Source organism: Dendrobates tinctorius, unplaced genomic scaffold (genome assembly GCF_039654945.1).
Source record: "Dendrobates tinctorius isolate UK_male_01 unplaced genomic scaffold, ASM3965494v1 ptg000360l, whole genome shotgun sequence".
Classification (NCBI taxonomy): Eukaryota; Metazoa; Chordata; class Amphibia; order Anura; family Dendrobatidae; genus Dendrobates; species Dendrobates tinctorius.
In genome coordinates this window covers 4012075-4027674 of record NW_027362026.1, presented here as the reverse complement: position 1 = coordinate 4027674, position 15600 = coordinate 4012075, and the positions used below count along the sequence as shown (strand labels likewise).

General features: G+C 46.1%; 1 protein-coding gene across 1 annotated transcript in view; it reads left to right on the top strand.

Moving 5' to 3' along the window:
- The window catches only part of LOC141075531 (amine oxidase [copper-containing] 3-like), a 111945-nt gene that overhangs the window by 36601 nt on the left and 59744 nt on the right, over window positions 1-15600 (top strand). The window lies entirely within an intron of this gene.

Below are 15600 nucleotides of genomic sequence, written 5' to 3'. Positions count from 1 at the left end.
AGATAGATTAGTGATGATAGACCTATCTAAAGAGGTGTGCTTTTAAAGAACGCATACAAATGCGGGGGCTAAGTATTAGTCATTAATTAGTCTGAGTAGTACATTCCAGAAAACTGACACAGCATGAGAGAAGTTTTGGCGCTGAAGGTCTGAGGTTCGAATCATGGAGGATGTTAGTCAGTTGCAGAATGTAGAGCATGAGTAGGGTGATAGAGAGAGATGACGTAGGAGATGTAGGGTATTGCAGAATTTTGTGGGTGAGAGTGTTCAGGATGTATTGTATTCTGTAGTGAATAGGCAACCAGTAATGACTGGCACAAGGCTTAGGCATTGGTGAAGTGACTGGACAGAAATTCAACCCTGGATGCCGCATTCAGGATGGATTGGAAAGGAGAGCGTTTTGTAAGAGGTAAATCAATCAGTAGAGAGTTGCAGTAGTCCAGGCAAGATTGAATAAGAACAACAGTCAGAGTTTTTGCAGTTTCAGGCTATGTACCCACATTGCAGAAATGCTGAGGAAATTTCCGCAACATTTCTGCAACTCCCTCCTTGGGTAAAACGCATGCGAATTCGCATGCGTTTTTCCCGCGAAAAACAAGCAGGTTTTGCATAGCGCTTGACAAGTATGACCAACTTTTTACTATTGATGCTGACTATGCAACATCAATAGTAAAAGATAGAATGTTAAAAATAATTAAAAAAAAATAGTGATATTCTCACCTTCCGACGGCCGCCGGAGCCTTCCCACCTGTCCGCAATGCTCTCGGCATCTTCGGGTCCCAGTAATGCTTTGCGCGAAACGCAAAAGAACAGCATCACGTGCACACAGCCTAAATGTTGTGGAACATCATAGTACATAGTAATGTATAGAATTTATTAGTAGTTTTAACTCCAGCGTACAGCTACTTTGTTGTTGACGAAATTTCCTAATAAGGCTGTGTTCACACGTAGTGTTTTTTTCGCGGATTTGCCAAAAAATCTGCTCAAAAAACTCTTAAAATAAGCTTCCCATTCATTTCTATGCATTTTGCACTTTTTGTGCATATTGATGCGTTTTTTACCGCAAAAAAAACGCTTCGAGGTAAAAAACGCAGCATGCTCATTAATTTTGCGGAAAATTCCACGTTTTTAGCTATTTTCTATGGGTCTGGAAACGCGTGGAAAAAAAACGCATAAAAAACACGCGGAAAAAACGCATAAAAACACGCGGAAAAAATCGCATAAAAAACGCACGTTTTCTGGAAAGGGAGTCCGGTTTTTATGCAGAAATTTCTGCATACGTGTGCACATAGCCTAAGAAATCATTATCAAAATCACGTCTTTAAATTAGAAACTCAATAAATGTGCTCAATGTGAGTTTTTCCAGCAGACCTATACATTAGATCCCAATTATTTGTTATTCTGCTCTGTGAAAAAGTATAGTCCAGAATTTTTAGAAAACTGGATAATAGCAGGAAATTGTATACAATAATTCTGCATGTATTTAGTCCATCTTTCAAAAACCATGGTCGACGCCTTTATCTGCATTCACAGATGTACATACACCATATTAAACAGAAGTCTGGAAGTGACTGACTGACTTCAAGAATGGAATAGAGAGTCTAATAAGACAGTATCTGCAATGACTGCTTCAAAGCCGTTTCTTAGATACTCACGAGAGGTTGCAGTGAGGAGCAGCTCAGGCAATGGCACTCAGTAGCAGTATATACCATGGGTGGATGCCCAATAAAAGGAGGCATAGTAGCAGCATAATACAGTGGCTTGGTTGCAAAAGTATTAACCTCACCCCCACCGCCTTTTGGCATTTTTCATGTTTTGCTATGTAACAACCTGGAAATACACTGTTTTTTTGAGGGCTTACATCAGTTCATGTAAAGAGCATGCCTACAACTGTGAACATTTGGTTTTCTTTTTATTGTGAAGCAAATAACAAATAGGAAAAATAACTGAAAACTTCAGTGTATATAATTATACCCCCCTAAAGTCAGTATTTTGTAGAGTCTGCTTTGGCGGCAATTACAACTGTAAGTTGATTTAGATGAGTCTCTATGAGCATTCCATAACTTGCCACTGACATTTTTGCCTATTCCTCAAGGCAAAACTGCGCCAGTTAGGCTAGTTTCACATTTGCGCTTTATAGTGCAGCCATGGCCTGCGCACGGCCGCCGCTAAGCCCCGCCCCCTCCCGGCTCCCTGCCCGCCCCATCCGGTCATCGCCTCCTACTAGCGCACATGGACACTTGCGATCTGCGCACCCTATCTTTAGCATAGGGTGCGCAGATCGTGCGCAAGCAGGATTTTGGTGTGCGCTGCGCACTTTTGAAGGTGCGCCCGTGTGCGCCGAACACAGCATGTTGCATTTCGGCACGCACGGCGCACCTTCAAAAGTGCGCAGCGCACGGCAAAATCCTGCTAGCGCACGGCCAGCGCACGATCTGCGCACCCTATGCTAAAGATAGGGTGCGCAGATCGCCAGCGCCCATGTGCACTAGTAGGAGGGGATGACCGGATGGGGCGGGCAGGGAACCGGCAGGGGGCGGCTGTGCGCAGGCCGTCACAGCGCTATAAAGCGCAAATGTGAAACTAGCCTTAGATGTTTCCTCTGGTGAACAGCGATCTTGAAGTCTGACCAAAGATTCTCAATTGGATTAAGGCCTGGGCTTTGACTAGTCAACTCTTAAACATTTACACATTTCCCCTTAAACTACTTGATTGTTGCTTTATTTGTATGCTTTCGGTCATTGTCTTGTTGGAAAGTGAACCTCTGTTTCAGTCTCAAATCTCTGACAGACTGAGCCAAGTTTTGCTAAAGAATATCCCTGTATTTCGCACAATCCATCTTCCTCTTGGCTCAGACCAAAAAACATCCTCACAGCCTGATACTGATGTAACAAGGTGGCACGGGGTGGTAGCCATGACCGAGTCCATTTAAAGCAACAGTCGCCAAACACCCCGGCCCCTTGCACATAGAACAGACAGATACGGTCCCAGGCAATTACCTTTTTGTCACAGTCACTGTGATTGCTGGTGAAGAGGGTCCAGGGAAATACTCTGGCACGGTTTTAATCCAACAGGGAAAACGTTTTAATGAAGATGCAATGAACAAGATCTGACTTCCTGCACTTTCCCTATCAAAAGTCCACCACAGCAATAGCAGCAGCAATAGCACCTGTTCAAAAGCCAGTATCTGGATGCTTATAGACCTCGGCGGGGCACTTACGCAGTCCTGGTGCCCACTTCCACGACAACAAACTCTCCCCTCCTGGGGAGTCTTCAACTCCTGAGGCTGCTGAGCACCTGCCCTGGGCAAGCCTGCCCAGGCACTGACTGAGGAGCAGGAACTTTCTGCTCCTTTTGGGGCTGTTGGCCCAACCTCCTCCAGTTAACCTCTTGCTCTCCCTAGCACTAACATGTACAGTACAGTGCAATGGCAATATACAGTGACATGGCAGATATAGAACATTACACAATAAAAATGAGACATAAAAGGGGTTGCATGGGCTCTGTGTGTAGGAGAGGGGAGGCAAAGGATGGTCCTAAAAACACGTTCGTCCTAGACCGTAAGGGTCCTTGAAAAAGCAATGCAACATAGCCTTTTAAAATGCACACAGTCTGTCTATTATTGCCGGCGAATTGAACGTGGCTTGGCTAAATTAATACACTCCAGTCCATACAGTCCATAAAAACATAAGAGTGTATTGCAGTCCATAATACAAGCTTAGTCTCTTAAGGTGGGCCCATCTGGCCCTGAGTCCCCGGTCCCAGGGAGTATGGGCCTGATGGCCACTTAACACAGTTCTGACCCGGCTCGCTCCTCAGGTTTTCCTAATCTGCGTCTCCCCCCTCCCTCCTTTTAGTGGACCACAGGCTTTTAATGGTGGTGGGCTGCATATAACATGGGGCCAGTCCAGGGGTAGAAGTGAGTCCAGTGGCAACAGGGTCCAGTTATAAGGCAGACACACACAAAGCTCACTGTGACCAACCCCCATGGAGTTTCAGCCCTGTGATCCAGCAATCGGTGCGCCAACAGGCACATACAAACTAGGAGGAAGGGGAAAACCAAACTTAGTCCTTTATTTGTGACCATGGTGGCCACTCCTGATGCCTCAGTCCCTTGGCATTATGCAGGGCTCACTGCCCCCTCAGAGACGCGGAACAGTCCCTGGTACTTTCCACAGGTGCAACCGGCACAACTCACATTTTCCTTAGAGGATCCGCTTCAGTCTATGCACGGCCGCTGGTTGGTATAATGGGCCGCATGTGGGCCCTGCACTACAATATAGGTGTGGGATAAAGATCCGCTGGAGGAGGAGTCTCCACTGTTCCTTCTGCTCCGCACCCCCACCATTGGTGGACCCACTGCTCCCAGAGCTACAGGCTCTGGCAACTCATTTGCAGCTGCCACATTATGTCCAGGTGCTGCGTTCTCCTGCACAACTGCAGGAACTGCGGCCATGGCAACCGGCCATTGATCGCACTGAGCCTCCAGCGGTGGGTGTTATGAATGAGTCATCGAGGAGGAAAAACAAAAACAAGCTAAGTCACAGAAAACCAGAGAGGTTGGTAACTAAGCAGATTGCAGACCCCTGATCCTATCCACACAACTAGCAGTAGCCGTGGAGCGTACCTACGATGATCCTAGACGCCTCGTGACAGCCGGAGAACTAAATAAACCTAAAGCAAGAAAAGGGGAAATCTAAACTGCCCCAGAGCAGACCCCAAAGCAATAGACTGCCCCCAAACATGTATTGCCGGTGAAACAAGATGAAAACACAAACATAGATAGAAAAATAGGCTGAACAAACGATGGGGCCCACACTAACTAGAAAGGACAGGAAAGGAAAGATGCTGTCTGCAATCACGCACAAAACCCTGCCAAAAAATGTCCAACACTTTCTGATAACAAAAACCCTGAACTCACTAGACTTCAATTCCCTATATCAGCACTCTGGTATATTCTGAAGACAGAGCAAAAAGAGACCAATCTGATCAGGGACGAAAAGCAAACTGGCATAAACAGAGACATAAGAATGGAAATTCAGCACAGCCCCAGCAGGGGCTGTCTGACCACAAAAACTGAGTAAACAAGACCAAATCTCATGTGAAAAAATAGCAGAACACACTTAGCATGAGAAGGCAGGAACAGAACTGGAAACCAGAACCTCAGGGCAGGAAGAATCACCAGCACAAAATTAGGGAGTCGACTGTCTTAAATCCAGTCAGAGACTCCTGATGTCCACTCACAGTCCTCCTCGTCAGGTGGCAGGTCTCTGCCATTTAGACCAACTTCATTACCTATTGTTACCACTAGAGGGAGCCCGGATGGAGAACTCACGACTCCTCTGTCAACACATCCAGCTCCACCACCCTCACCAGAAGCCAGAGGTAAACCAGAAAATGAGTTCACAACAGTACCCCTCCTTGAGGAGGGGTCACCGAACCCTCATTCACGCTACCGGGCCGATCAGGATGGGCCCGGTGAAAAGCACGAACCAATCTGTTGGCATGAATGTCAGAGGCAGGGACCCAAGAATTGTCCTCCTGGCCATAACCCTTCCACTTGACCAAATACTGGAGTCTCCGTCTAGCCAGACAAGAATCCAGTATTTTCTCTACCTCATATTCCACATTACCTTCAACCAACACAGGGTCAGGAGGTGCCGCCATAGGAACCACTGGCTCAACAAACCTCTTCAACAGAGACTTATGAAACACGTTATGGATCTTAAACGTAACTGGAAGAGCCAATCGAAAAGAAACCAGGTTAAGAATCTCCAAAATCCTATAAGGTCCAATAAATCTTGGCTTGAACTTCGGAGACAAAACCTTCATAGAGATATTTTTTGATGACAACCAAACCATATCACCCACTTTAAACCGGGTACCAATGGTCCTATGCCGGTTGGAAAACCGATGGGCCTTTTCCTTTGAGAGGGACAACTTATCCACCACTTGGTCCCAAATCTGCTGCATTCTCTCTACCACAGTGTCAACACCTGGGCAGGCTGAAGATTCCACTTGCCCTGAAGAAAATCGAGGATGAAACCCAAAGTTACAGAAAAAGGGCGACAGCAATGTGGCAGAACTAGCTCTATTATTTAGGGCAAATTCGGCCAAGGGCAAAAATGAGACCCAATCATCCTGATCAGCAGATATAAAACATCTTAACTAAGACTCCAAAGTCTGGTTTGTTCTCTCAGTCTGCCCATTGGTCTGTAGGTGAAACGCAGAGAAGAAGGATAACTGAATTCCCAGCTTGGAACAAAAAGCTTTCAAAAATCTGGAGACAAACTGGACTCCTCTGTCCGACACAATGTTCTCAGGAATCCCATGCAACCGAACCACCTGTTGTAAAAACAAGGGCACCAACTCTGAGGAAGATGGCAGCTTTGGGAGTGGTACAAGATGGACCATCTTAGAAAATCTATCACAAATCACCCAGATAACAGTCATTCTCTGAGAGACAGGAAGATCAGAAATAAAATCCATTGAGATATGGGTCCATGGCCTCTTGGGCACCGGCAAGGGCATCAACAACCCACTAGAACGAGAACAGAGTTTAGACCGGGAACAAGTCCCACAAGACTGCACAAATTTCCTGACATCATGAGATAAGGCGGGCCACCAAAAAGACCGACTCACCAAATCTCTAGTACCAAAAATACCTGGTTGACCAGCCAACGCGGAGCAATGAACTTCAGACATCACTCTCTTCCTCCACTGGTCAGGAACATACAATTTTCCCATAGGACAACGCTCAGGTTTGTCCTCCTGAAATTCTTCCAGGGCACGTCTCAAATCGGGCGAGATGGCAGAAAGAACTACCCCCTCACCTAGGATGGTAGTAGGTTCGGTCACAATAGGAGAATCAGCAAGGAAACTCCTAGAAAGGGCATCTGCCTTAACATTCTTGGTGCCCGGAAGAAAGGAGACCACAAATTCAAAACGCGTGAAAAACAAGGCCCACTTAGCCTGTCTAGGATTCAAGCATTTGGCCGACTCCAGGTAAATCAAATTCTTGTGATCAATAAGGACCACAACTTGATGTCTAGCTCCCTCCAACTAATGTCTCCACTCCTCGAATGCCCACTTCATGGCCAACAATTCCCGATTCCCCACATCATAGTTGCATTCAGATGGGGAGAATTTTCAGGAAAAGAAGGCACAGGGATTCATTTTAGAAGTCACCGGATCTTTTTGGGACAAAACAGCTCCTGCACCAATCTCCGAAGCATCTACCTCTACCTGAAATGGAAGTGAGACATCAGGTTGCCGTAAAACCGTAGCTTCAGCTCCTGAAATGCCAAAACAGCCTCTGGAGACCAATTCAGCACATCAGCGCCCTTCTTGGTCAGATCAGTCAGAGGTTTGGCAATACCAGAAAAATTAGCTATAAATTTACGATAAAAATTAGCAAAACCCAAAAACTTCTGGAGAGCCTTCAAAGAAGTGGCCTGTACCTTGGCCGGGTCCATTTCAATAGTTGACGGAGACAAAATAAATCCCAAAAATGAAATCCTCTGTACACCAAAAAGGCATTTTGATCCCTTAACATACAGGGAATTCTCCCTCAAAATCCGGAACACAGTCCAAACATGTTCCACATGAGAATCCCAATCACTGGGAAAGATCAGAATATCATCCAAATAGATGATCAAAAACTTATCCACAAAGTCCCGGAAAATATCATTCATGAAGGATTGGAAGACAGAAGGGGCATTAGTGAGCCCAAAAGGCATCACCAGGTACTCAAAATGTCCCTCCGGAGTATTAAACGCCGTCTTCCATTCATCCCCATGCTTGATGCGAATAAGATATATGCCCCCTGAGGTCAAGCTTAGTAAACCAGCAGGCACCTTTAACTCTGGAGAGTAAATCAGAAATCAGGGGTAACGGATACTGATATTTAACCGTAATCTTGTTAAGGGAACGATAGTCAATACAAGGCCTTAAAGAACCATCTTTCTTTGCCACGAAAAAAAAAAAAAAGCACCTAAGGGTGAAGAGGATGGTCTAATATGACCCTTCTCCAACGACTCCTTAATATAAGATCGCATAGCCTCGTGTTCAAGTACAGATAAGTTGAAAAGCCAACCCTTGGGAAATTTACACCCAGGCCTCAACTCAACTGCACAGTCATAACTCCTATGAGGAGGCAGGGACGCAGACTTACTCTCACTAAATGCATCATAAAAATCTGCCAAATAGTCAGGAACATCATGAGACTGGGGAGAGGTGGAGAAAACAGGAGTGTCACCAAGAGCACACCGACAGCCCCAACTCACCACAGACACAGATTTCCAATCCAAAACTGGATTATGGATTTGCAACCAGGGAAAATCCAGAACAATAGTATCATGCAAATAATGCAGTACCAAAAATCTACAATTTTCTTGGTGATCTGGGGCGACCCACATTATCACCTGGGTCCAAAACTGAGGTTTATTCTCCGCCAAAGGAGTAGCATCAATACCCCTCAAAGGAATAGGCGTCCACAGAGGTATCATGGGAAAACCACAACATTTAGCAAAATCCAAATCCATCAGATTCAAAGCCGCTCCTGAATCCACAAAAGCCTTGGCGGAAAATGTGGATAAGGAGCAGATCAGAGTAATTGCCAAAAGAAACTTAGGTTGTACGCCACCCACAGCAAATGTGTGTGCAAAACATTTCTCTCGTTTAGGGCAGACAGAAATAATATGAGAGGCATCGCCACAGAAAAAACACAGCTTATTACGCCTTCTATACTCCTAACGTTGCACCCTAGACAAAACTCTATCACATTGCATAGGTTCAGACATTTGTTCAAAAGGTGGCAGCAGCTCTCATGTAGTTTTACGTTCACGTAAACGCCGATCAACTTGAATGGCTAATGACATAGAATCATCAAGACCAGAAGGAACAGGAAATCCCACCATAACATCTTTTACGGTTTCTGCCAAACCCTTCCGAAAGAGAGCTGCTAAGGCACCGTCATTCCATGTAGTAAGGACCACCCACTTTTGGAATTTTTGACGGTATAACTCTGCAGAATCCTGACCCTGGTTCAATGTCAAAAGGGCTTTCTCAGCTTGATCAATAGCATTAGGTTCATCATACAACAACCCCAAGGCCTGAAAAAATGCATCCACATTAGTCAGAATAGGATTTTCAGGTGTCAAAGAAAACGCCCCATCCTGGGGATCGCCGCGCAGCAAGGAGATGACAATTTTAACCTCCTGCGCAGAGCTCCCCGATGAGTTAGGCTTCAAGGCAAGAAATAATTTCCAATTATTCTTAAAATTCAACAATTTAGACTGATCCCCAGAAATCACATCAGGAGTAGGGATTTTGGGTTCAACAACATGTGATTGAGCGAGATAGGCGGAAATTCCCCGCCCTTCAGCAGCGAGCTGCTCCACACGATCAGACAATTGCTTAATCTCCATTAAGGTAAATAAAATCTTCCTATGGCCCCAGAGAAAAAGAGGAAAAACTGCATATATAAAAAAAAAAAAAAAAATTCTGACACTTTTTTTAATTTTTTTATCCTGCTTTTGAGTACCCTAGAATCTGCGGTATGGCTGGTGATACTATTATGAATGAGTCATCGAGGAGGTAAAACAAAAACAAGCTAAGCCACAGAAAACCAGTGAGGTTGGTAACTAAGCGGATTGCAGACCCCTGATCCTATCCACACATCTAGCAGTAGCCGTGGAGCGTACCTACGATGATCCTAGATGCCTCATCACAGCTGGAGATCTAAATAAACCTAAAGTGTTATGAATGAGTCACCGTAGGAGGCAAAAACAGAAATACTAGCTAAGTCCAGAAAACCAGAGAAGTTGGCAGCTATCGGATTGCAGACCCCTGAACCTATCAACAACTAGCAGTAGCCGTGGGGGGTTCCTATGGTGCCCTAGACCCCTCGATCACAGCCGGAGAACTAAATAGCCTAAAGACAGAAAGGGAAATCTAAACTGCCTCAGAGCAGACCCCAAAGCAACAGGCAGCCCCCAACATATAATGACGGTGAAGCAAGATGAAAAAACACTCACACAGATAGAAAGATAGGCTGAGCAAATGATGGGGCCAAGCTAACTAAATAGGACAGGATAGAAAAGCTGCTGTCTGCAATCCGCCAAAACCCTATCAAAACAAGAGCCAACAGACTGATAGGGAAAAAAGCCCTGAAGACGCTAGGCTTCAAAAAGACTATATCAGTACTCAGGTATTTTCTGAAGACAGAGCAAAAAGGAATACAGCTCACCCCAGCAGGGAATGGCAGAAATCCAGAAAAACAAGGCAAGACAAAACCAAAACACAAATGCAAAAAGCAGAGCAGAAAACTTAGCTTTTGAGGAGCAGAAATCAGACTGGTCTCCTAGAATCCCTCTGAGAAATCACTAGCAAGGCAAAAGGGCGTCGGCTGCCTTATATCCAGTCAGCAATTCCAGTCACCCAGTCATCATCATCCTGCGCAGGTGCTTGGTAATCAGCCTCACTACCTTCCTTCACCAGAAGAGGGAGTTCATCAGACCTCAATGGTGAAGGGGAAAATGAACTCACAACAGTACCTCCCCCTTGAGGAGGGGTCACCGAACCCTCATCCACGCCACCAGGGCGATCAGGGTGAGCCCGATGAAAGGCACGCACCAATCTTTTGGCATGACTATCAGAGACAGAGACCCAGGAATTATACTCCTGACCATAACCCTTTCACTTAACCAAATACTGGAGTCTCCGTCTAGCCAGACGGGAATCCAGTATCTTCTCTACCTCATATTCCATGTTACCTTCAACCAATACAGGGTCCGGAGGTGCCAGCCCAGGAACAACTGGTTCAACAAACCTCTTCAACAAGGACTTATGAAACACATTATGGATTTTAAATGTGACAGGAAGAGCCAAACGAAAAGAGACCGGGTTATTAATCTCCAAAATCTTGTAAGGTCCAATAAATCTAGGCTTAAACTTAGGAGAAGCCACCTTCATAGCGATATTTTTTGATGATAACCAAACCATATCACCAACCTTAAACTGGGGACCAATGGTCCTATGTCGGTTGGAAAACCGCTGGGCCTTTTCCTGGGAGAGAGATAACTTATCCACCACTTGGTCCCAGATCTGGTGCATTCTCTCCACCACAGTGTCAACACCTGGGCAGGCAGAAGGCTCCAGCTGCCCTGAAGAAAATTGAGGATGAAACCCAAAGTTACAAAAAAAGGGTGACATCAAAGTGGCAGAACTAGCTCTATTATTTAAAGCAAATTCGGCCAAGGGCAAAAATGAAACCCAATCATCCTGATCAGCGGAAATAAAACATCGCAAAAACAAGGGCACCAACTCAGAGGAAGATGGCAACTTAGGGAGTGGTACAAGATGAACCATCTTAGAGAACCTATCACAAATCACCCAAATAACAGTCATTCTCTGAGAGACAGGCATATCAAAGATGAAATCCATTGAAATATGGGTCCATGGCTTCCTGGGGACCGGCAAATGCATCAACAACCCACTAGAGCGAGAACAAGGTTTAGACCGGGAGCAAGTCCCACAGGACTGCACAAAATTCCTGACATCACGAGACAAGGCGGGCCACCAAAAAGACCGACTCACCAGATCTCTAGTACCAAAAATACCTGGATGACCAGCCAATGCAGAGCAATGAACTTCAGACATCACTCTCTTCTTCCACTGGTCAGGAACATACAACTTTCCACTGGGACAACGCTCAGGTTTGTCCTCTTGGAACTCTTCCAGAGCACGTCTCAAATCGGGTGAGATGGCAGAAAGAACTACCCCTTCGCCTACGATGGTAGCAGGCTTGGTCACCACAGGAGAATCAGCAAAGAAGCTCCTAGAGAGAGCATCAGCCTTGACATTCTTAGTGCCAGGAAGAAAAGAGACCACAAAATCAAAACGTGTAAAAAACAAGACCCACCTAGCCTGTCTAGGGTTCAAGCGTTTGGCCGACTCCAGGTAAATCAAATTCTTGTGGTCAGTGAGGACAACGACTGGATGTTTAGCCCCCTCCAACCAATGTCTCCACTCCTCAAATGCCCATTTCATGGCTAACAGTTCCCAATTCCCCACATCATAGTTACGTTCAGATGGAGAGAACTTTCGGGAAAAGAAAGCACAGGGATTCATTTTAGATGTTACAGGATCCTTTTGGGACAAAACAGCTCCTGCACCAATCTCAGAAGCGTCCACCTCTACCTGGAACGGGAGTGAGACATCAGGTTGCCGCAAAACCGGGGCAGAAGTGAATCTTCGCTTCAGCTCCTGAAAGGAAGAAACAGCCTCTGGAGACCAATTCAACACATCAGCACCCTTCTTAGTCAGATCAGTCAATGGCTTGGCAATACTAGAAAATTTTGCTAAAAATTTCCGATAAAAATTAGGAAAACCCAAAAACTTCTGGAGGGCCTTCAAAGAAGTGGGCTGAACCCAATCATAAATGGCTTGTACCTTGGCCGGGTCCATTTCAATAGTTAACGGAGACAAAATAAATCCCAAAAATGAAATCCTCTGTACCCCAAAAAGGCATTTCGATCCTTTGACATACAGGGAATTCTCCCTCAAGATCCGGAACACAGTCCGAACATGTTCCACATGAGAATCCCAATCCTTGGAGAAGATCAAAATATCATCCAGATAGATAATCAAAAATGTATCCACAAAGTCCCGGAAAATGTCGTTCATGAAGCACTGGAAGACAGAAGGGGCATTAGTGAGCCCAAAAGGCATCACCTGGTACTCAAAATGTCCCTCCGGCGTATTAAACGCCGTCTTCCATTCATCCCCATGCTTAATGCGGATAAGATTATATGCCCCCCTGAGGTCAAGCTTAGTAAACCAGCAGGCACCTTTAACTCTGGAGAGTAAATCAGAAATCAGGGGTAACGGATACTGATATTTAACCGTAATCTTGTTAAGGGAACGATAGTCAATACAAGGCCTTAATGAACCATCCTTTTTGGCCACGAAAAAAAAAACGGAACCTAAGGGTGAAGAGGATGGACTAATATGACCTTTCTCCAACGCCTCCTTAATATAGGATCGCACAGCCTCGTGCTCGGGTACAGATAAATTGAAGAGCCGACCCTTGGGAAATTTACACCCCAGGCTCAGTTCAATTGCACAGTCATAACTCCTATGAGGAGGCAAAGACGCAGACTCATTCTCACTAAATACATCATAAAAGTCCGCCAAATAGTCAGGAACATCATGCTACTGAGGATTGGTGGAAAAAACCGGAGCCTCACTAAGGGCACACCGACAACCCCAACTCACCACAGACACAGATTTCCAATCCAAAACTGGATTATGAATTTGCAACCAGGGAAACCCCAGAACAATGGTATTATGCAAATTATGCAACACCAAAAATCTGCAATTTTCTTGATGGTCTGGGGCGACCCGCATTACCACCTGGGTCCAAAACTGAAGTTTATTTTTCGCCAAAGGAGTAGCATCAATCCCCCTCAAAGGGATAGGCGTCCGCAGAGGTGTCATCGGAAATCCACAACGTTTAGCAAAATCCAAGTCCATTAGGTTCAGGGCTGCTCCCAAATAGTGTTGAGCGACTTTTGTTTTTTTAGGGTCGAGTTTCGTTTCATGAAACCCGACGTTTCCAAAAGTCTGGTCGAGCAAAATCGGCCGACTATAGGGAAAAGTCGGGGTCGTCCCGAAACACGAAACCCAATGTAAGTCAATGGAGAATTAAAGTCGGCAGTGAGAGGACAGGAAACACACCAACAGTGCCCATTTGAATGCCAAAAGCATAAATTCTTGTTACTGAAGCTTGTCAACCTTAATTAACTTCATAATACTAGTTACGCACTGAAAAATGGGGGTTATTTGGCTACAGTTGTGGGGGGGAGGGCTGGCTCCAGGTTTTGGTGGGCCCAGGGCCAAAGAGCGCCCCTTTAACACATACCACAACTCATGATGCTCCGATACGGCAGAGAAATAGCAGTATAGTACAATGAAAAATACTTCACTTCTTACATCTCATGACTGATATCCATTTTAAATTCTCCAATACATCCAAAAACGGACAGTATATAACTCCATACAGTATTAAGGCCAGCGCTTAGTGCGCTATACAGAGTAATGAGGCCCATATATTTCTCCATACGGAATCATTATTCCCATATAATGTTTCAAACCGTATATGATGAGCTCTACATAATGCTACAGTATATGTTGGTCCCAATGGATGAAGCTCCACTGTCTTATGGGCCCAAATAATGCTCCATATATAATGGGCCCCATTTCTACTGCTCTAGTGTATAATGGGCCCTGTAAATGCTGCTCCAGTGTCTGATGTCCACCTTTGGAATGCTCCAGTGTATGATGGGCCCCATATATCATTCACCAGAGTATAGTGCTCCCCAAAAATTGCTGTCCCAACATTGAAAACAATTACATAAGTCTCCTTGCTAGGGAATCCCTGCACTACACTGAACTCCTTGTCGTCCCCATCTTCCATCTCACTGCACTTGGCTGTTTAGGCCCTCCCACCGGCAGAGACACTTTTGCGTACTATGCAGTGCCCTGTGCCAGTGCCATCGCCCATGAGTATGCCCCCCCACCTGCTCAAGGAACCTGCACTTTCATCTGCACCTCCCTCTTTGTCACCGTGTAAGGTGGTATAGTATGCGGGAAGGGGAACCTGAGTTTCCTCTGGGTCAGATTCTGGCTGTGTAGAGTGCGAGGGGAATGTAGTGGTCTGGGTCAATGTACAAGCAGCATCATCCAGCAGTGGCTGGGCCTCAGTGCACTTGTGGCGTCCCCAAGAGTACGGTCGCCACTGTGGCATTGCCTTCCTCCTAGGGAGTGTGTTGTCAAGCTTGGGAGCAACGAAGGATCTCTCTAGCAGTGAAACCAACACACAACACATTTCCCACTCCAGGCCAGCAGGAAGACCTCTGAACCTGACTGCTGAGGAGCTGCTCTCTGTGGTCGGGAGGAGGTAAGTTAGGGCACTCTGTGCAGGTAAGGGGAAGTGTGTGGACGTGAGAAGGGGAGCTGGAGGATGAGCAGAGTTAAGGCTCACTCCTAGCTGGAGCGCATGGTCCGGATTCCGGTCTCCGAGTTTGTAGGGACACTGACATTCCTGCAGCAGAAACCGGGGGAAGTAGCAGCTATAAACGCTCTGTACCCAACTAAGGCTCGGAGGCCCCAGCATCGACGTGTGCGAGGCAGAAGGAAAAGGCTACAGCTGTCTGCCGTACAAGTAAAGTCTGAGAACCATCTGTTAGACAGGAGGCGTTTCAGTGAACCACGGTCCTGTGAGTGCTTCCCCCACAAGCGCTAGAAAGGAGATGTTCAGGAAGGTACATGTTGGTGGAGTGTTGGAAGGGAGCTTTCCATTCTGGTCCCGGAGGTTGGCAGAGGTCCTGACCCGGAGGACACAGCATGGAGGCAGGCATCTGTGTAACCTGCAGACTGTGAGTAAAGCTTTGGAACTGCACGCTCTGGTGTCCTACAGTTATTCCAGCACCGCTACATCTGGGTACCAGCACCTACACCGCCTGTGCCTTTCCCCCATCACTACATCTACACTTCCCTGGGACTCCAGCTCCACCTGTGGGGAGCTTCACCATCTTT